Genomic DNA, 5,812 nt, shown 5'->3' on the forward strand with positions numbered 1-5,812 from the left:
GAGGGGTTGTGTAGCAGCTGGAGCACCCCAACGCAGCCAGAATTCCTGAGAGGCACCCACACAGCACCTATCACCTACATGTCCAGGAATAGAACTATAACCCTGCCCTTTGCTTGTCTCTCGCCTTACCTAGCACCCTGAGGAACAGGGACCATGTTCTCAGTCAGGAGTCTGAATATCCCCATCCCTGAATGTGTGTGCAAGGGAGTGGTGGGGACACTATGTACCCTCGTTATGCACACCCACCAAGAGGCAGGAAAGAATCAGGCCCTTATACCTATGGGTCTGATACTATAAATTAGTTCTGTAAATGTCAGTCTCATATTTAAATACCCTGCTTTGTATGGGGCTCACCAAACACTACCTTAGAGCAACATCTTTAAAATGAACAAGGGAACTTGAAACAAATTTAGTCAATTATCCTTTATTGACAAAGCTACCCCCACCCCTTCTCCCACTGAGCTGCCTCAGCTGGGCTGAATTATGTTGGGAACATATTAACCTAAAAATAGCACATTAGATAATTGAGCTGCTGTGAAATAATCCCAAAGCAAAACAATCAGTCCCTGAACCGATAGCATTTAAACTAAATTCTAGTGTGTTGTTAATGACAACTCTGCAACTGAAACACCCTCTAGTGGCCAACAGTCTAGTAGCATACTTTTTGCTAGTCTACAAACATCGCTTTCTGCCCTGGGCTTTTGTTCTGTTCCAGTGTAAACATTCATTGTGTGCTGTCATAACATTGGTTCTGTTGCCTGCCTTGGTTTGTTATACTCCTCTGCAGTGATTTGTTAGTGGAAATCCTGGCTAACCTTCCCTTCCACTAAGACTTGGTGCTATTGGTCCAAACTTTGCAATTATTGGGCAGGCAAATCAGTTATTGATATAACTTATAAGTGGAAGTTTTACTCCCCAAAACTGCAAGATTGCACCCTACACAAATCCTGAGCTGCTTTTCACTGCCATTCAAAAACAGGGAACCAAACTTTGCCATCAGAGAAGTATGTCCTGACTATTCCAGTCAAACAATGAAATCCATTTGACTGACCAAATATTGTATTCATCTTGGTCACATTTTAATTTTTCTGATCTACTCAGAAGCCATTTTAATTTCTGTTTAAGGTATGTCCCAGTGCAGAGTCAGATACGAACTTCCCAGCTAGCCTGTTTAAATGCAAACAGCCCAACCTCACATTTAAACTTTTCACCCCCTTGTGAGTTCTGCCATCCCTAATGCAAATGAAGCTAATTGTTCAAAAATATACAGATGCCCTCAAGTATCAGGTTGTTCATTGGTCAATAATGAGCATTCTTAATCTGTCCCCCTGAATTGGGGCTTCTCTCAAATTGAATATCTAAAGTGCCTCCCATGAAATGCATCTGTGTGCCTACCCCATTCTCATATCCATGTCTTCACCTTCCTCCTGGGGGTGGTTGTTCTTTGCATGTAGACAATGTGCATACATCACCCCTTATGGAGGATATCCATAGAGTAACCTAGAAGTTATTCTAAAAACATACTGGAGTTAATCAAATCCCTCTAAAACAGCAAGAGAATCTATTTGGAGATGAGGGGACCCTTGTCTGGGAAAGAGATCAGTTGATTCCCAGAAAGCCAGCACCTAGTAAGATTTTCTTTTTTTAAAAAAAAAAGAAAAAAGAACCCTTTGTGCTGCTCACTCAAAAGACCTGGCTCACAACTCCCAGACCAGACCAAATACAGCTTGAATCCCTCCCCCTTACAGAGACACCCAGTTAGCCTCTTTTTATCTGCTTCCTATAATTGGCTCCAGCTGCTCCAGCTTCCACCCTCTTGAGCACTGCTGAAGGACTGCTCCTCTGGGTCCTAGGTTCCCACTTCCCATGGAGACAGTAACCCTTTCCTTTGATAAGAAAAATTTGCCTCCTTTTGGTCCCAGAAGGTCTATTCCCCCCTCCCCCCCCCGCCCATCATACCTTTCTCTAGGAATTTTACTCAAACTCTTGAATTCCATTGGGAATTTTAACCTTTCGATAGAATTGATAGGTTGATTTAAAATATCTATAAAAAGGTCTCTAGTCAATTCTGAAGATCTATTGATCTATCTGCATTTCTAAAGGTGCCTGTCACTGTAACAGTATTACCAACCTGAAATGTTCAAAATCAGGAGATTGGCTTTAAAATCATGAGATTATGTACAAAAAATAAATTTGCCTTCTGCTTTTTGAGCCTTTAGGGTGCTCTGGGGTTACATTTTGAAGCCTTCTCCACAGAAACCTACTTTTTCTTTAAGAATGAAGGCTGAAATCATCATCTATCCAGTAATTATCATGAGACTCATGACAAAATCATGAGGGTTGGCAACAGTTGGCAATATCCAGGTATTGACAGCTCCTTCCCAACCTACCAAAGCAATACATAGGGTTCCATATGGGATCCACGAACGTACATAGGCACCTAAATCCCAGCTTTGGCTTCACTGCAATCCATAAAACTCCACCAAACTCTGTAGGTGCCTGAACTCATTTGGTGCCTACATTTTTCAGGGTAAACGTTCCCTAGGTGCCTAAGTTTCTGCCTCTGGTGATGTGCACTGCTGCCTTCCTCTAGGCATCCGCACACCTATCTCCTGCCTAAACACTAGAGTGATTCATAGATTCAAGCATTCAGTTGATGAGTAGGCATGCTCAGAGGGCACCTACTGAATCATGTCCCATTCAGAATCTGGCTAGAAAAGGTGGAGGTGGTGCCCACTTTTTAATTTTTATCTGAATGGTTACAGCACTCACCTGGGATGTGGGAGACCCAGCTTCAATTCTTCCCCACCCTGCCCTAGGAGGAGAAAAGACTTGAACACAGGTGTCACCCCCACTTCTCACTTTAGGAGCATGAACTAGCCACTCAGGTATATGGGTTATTATGGTGTGGAAGCTGTTCCACTGTGGATGAAGATTGAAAGGCTGGTTAGAACAGGGGGACTGGATCCAGGGTCTCCCACCTCACAGAGAGCTGCCCCAACCACGAGACTACAGAATCACTCTCTCTGGCCCAATGACTTTATAGCTTCAACAGGAGAGACTGAGGGAGGCCCCATCCCTGTGAGCACATCCCATAGCTCAGTGGTTAGAGCACTTTCCCACATGGTAGGAGACCTCTCTTCAAATCCTTTCATCGCCTCTGGCAGAAGGGGGAATTGAACCTGCGCATTCCATATCCCAGGTAAGTGCACTAACCACTGGGCTAAAAGCAATAAAGCGGGCGCCTCTTCCTCAGGGGCGGCTTCAGGCCCCAGCACGCCAAGCATGTGCTTGGGGCAGCATGCCACGGGGGGCGCTCTGACGGTTGCCGGGAGGGCAGCAGGCGGCTCCGGTGGACCTCCCGCAGGCGTGCCTGCGGAGGGTCCGCTGGTCCCGCGGCTTCAGTGGAGCATCCGCAGGCACGCCTGCGGGAGGTCCACCGGAGCCGCAGGACCGGCGACTGGCAGAGCGCCCCCCACGGCGTGCCGCCGTGCTTGGGGCGGCGAAATGGCTACAGCCGCCCCTGCTCTTCCTGCAGTTGTTTTGTGTGGAGCAAGAGAGGCACCTAACTCATTACTGCAATAAATGCCTTAGGAGCCTAAACCTTCTGATTCCAGGCAGTGGGTGCCCGTTCGTGGGTTGCCAGGCAGAACTAGGCACTGCCCGGTAGCCTGGACTTAGGCACCTATCTCCAAGAGAGGGGTGAGGCTTATTCCATGCCCCTCTCTTCAGCATCTCCCATTGGCTAATTTAGTCAGCTCCCGCCTAGTGTGCTGGCTTTTGTGGATTGCATTCTTAGGCACTTCTCTCTCTTATTCATTGCATGGGGAGCCCAGGCTTTGTGGATTGCAGTATCGTTCCTGGATTTTTCAGGCACCATGATGCTCAGCATTGCAGCTCCTAAATCCTTTTATGGATGCCCAACCCACTCACCCTGACTGCCTCACAAAGTGTCTGGGAGAACAAGCACGCCTTGCCACAAGGACTGAAAATCAAATCATTCAGGCCTTATTGGACCAAGGTAGAGAGGACAAGTTCCTGAGCTGAGGACCCTCCTTTGACCACATTTTGTCATCAGTATCCCATGACTATATGTGCAAACTTTCTTCTTAATCTCAGGTATTGAAGTTAAAATGCATGTAGTCAGATGGTCTCCACAGTATGCAGAACCTAAACCATAATGAGCTTTAAAGTTCACACCCCAAACTTTGAATTACACTCAGGATGTATTTCACAAATTGAATCATGCTGAACTAGCCTGTTTTGGAACGTGGCTCCTTCTGACATGGCTTGGCTTTCCCCTGCCCAAGGCCATGGGATGTCACTGCTTCCCCCTACATCTACTTGGCTGCATCTCTCTCCACCATGGACTCATTCAAAGGAGTGATCATTGGGTAATTGGTGTATTTGCCTTCAAAGACTAAATGAGTGCCACCATTGTTTATAACAGAAGTACATTGTTTAACAAAGTAATACAACAGTTTCTAATGGGTCAGGAAGAAGATATGGCTGGGGCAAGCTGAGTTTTGTTCCATCTTGCAGCATACCACTGTGAAAATCTCTAACCATCTGGAATGAGGAAAAGACTTTGAAGGCCTCGGACTGTTACCAAGGCACCATTTTGCCAAGTTATGCTATTTGACAGAAATGGGTCATGAAATATCTACTAATTGCTACAAGATTTAACAAGGAGAAAGCAGCCCCAGTGCAATGAGGTTCACCTACAGACTTTCATGTTCAGAATAGCAGAGCAGGGGAATAACAATGTGTAATGTGTCCTGCTCTCTGAACACCAAATTACTGGGATCATTTTTCTACCAGTGAAAGAAAAAATATCTGACAGGGTAATTATGACATATTTTTATTGTTTTCAAGAAATGTGAGCCCCTAATTATCCCAGCTATTTATGGGAAGGTTTTAGGACTAGCAGATGCAATGCTTTAGCTCTTTATTTCCCAAGGGCTCCACTGTTACAGGTCTTATTTCAGTAATCCCAGATTATTCCCTTGCTTCACCCGACAAGTCACTCCATTAACCCACTTGCATTCAGAGCTATGTTTAAAGAAGATTGCAGCATTTACATTGGCACAATGATACGGGAACAAAGAAACAACTAAGTGAACCTGTTTTCAGACAGCTGTAAGGCTGCTTTGCAGGAGGACTGAGCATCCTATGTTTTATTTTAAAAGTGTTTAAGATAGAAAGTTCCTGGATTCTGCATTTCTTATCTCTCATCCATTCACTTCCATTACTGTTTCACTGACTTCAGGGAAAAGTCTAGGGTCTTGCTGACTTCAGTGGAAGTTTGGGATGAGTGAAGAAAGCAGAATCAGTAATCAAATTCAAGGTGAGTCCAGACCCGACCATTGGATCTGGATACCCCTGAACATCAAGGGGCACTTAAAATCTGAATGTGGGTCTAGATATGAACTTCACATCTGGCCTTCTTTCTCAAACGGATTGAACCAAAGCCCCTGAACTTCGGGTGCTGGATCCTATCTATCAAAGTTAATTACCCGCCCCCACGACCATAGTACTTGAACATCTCAACACCCCTATGAAGTAGGGCTATTATATCCATTTTACAGATAGGGACTAAGGTACAGAAAAGGAGATTTTTCAGAGGGGCTAGTGACAGGTAGGAACCTAACTTGTATTGACTTTCAATGGGTGTTAGGCTCCCTCATGGCATCAATGGGAAATAGGTGCCTGAATACCTTTGAGGATCTGGACCTAGTGGGATTTTCAGAAGCACCTAAGCAGATGAAGTGTCTAATTTCCATTGAAATCCCTTGGGATTTAGGCACCTAAC

The sequence above is a fragment of the Mauremys reevesii genome, linkage group 8, assembly GCF_016161935.1.
Source record: "Mauremys reevesii isolate NIE-2019 linkage group 8, ASM1616193v1, whole genome shotgun sequence".
Taxonomy (NCBI): Eukaryota; Metazoa; Chordata; order Testudines; family Geoemydidae; genus Mauremys; species Mauremys reevesii.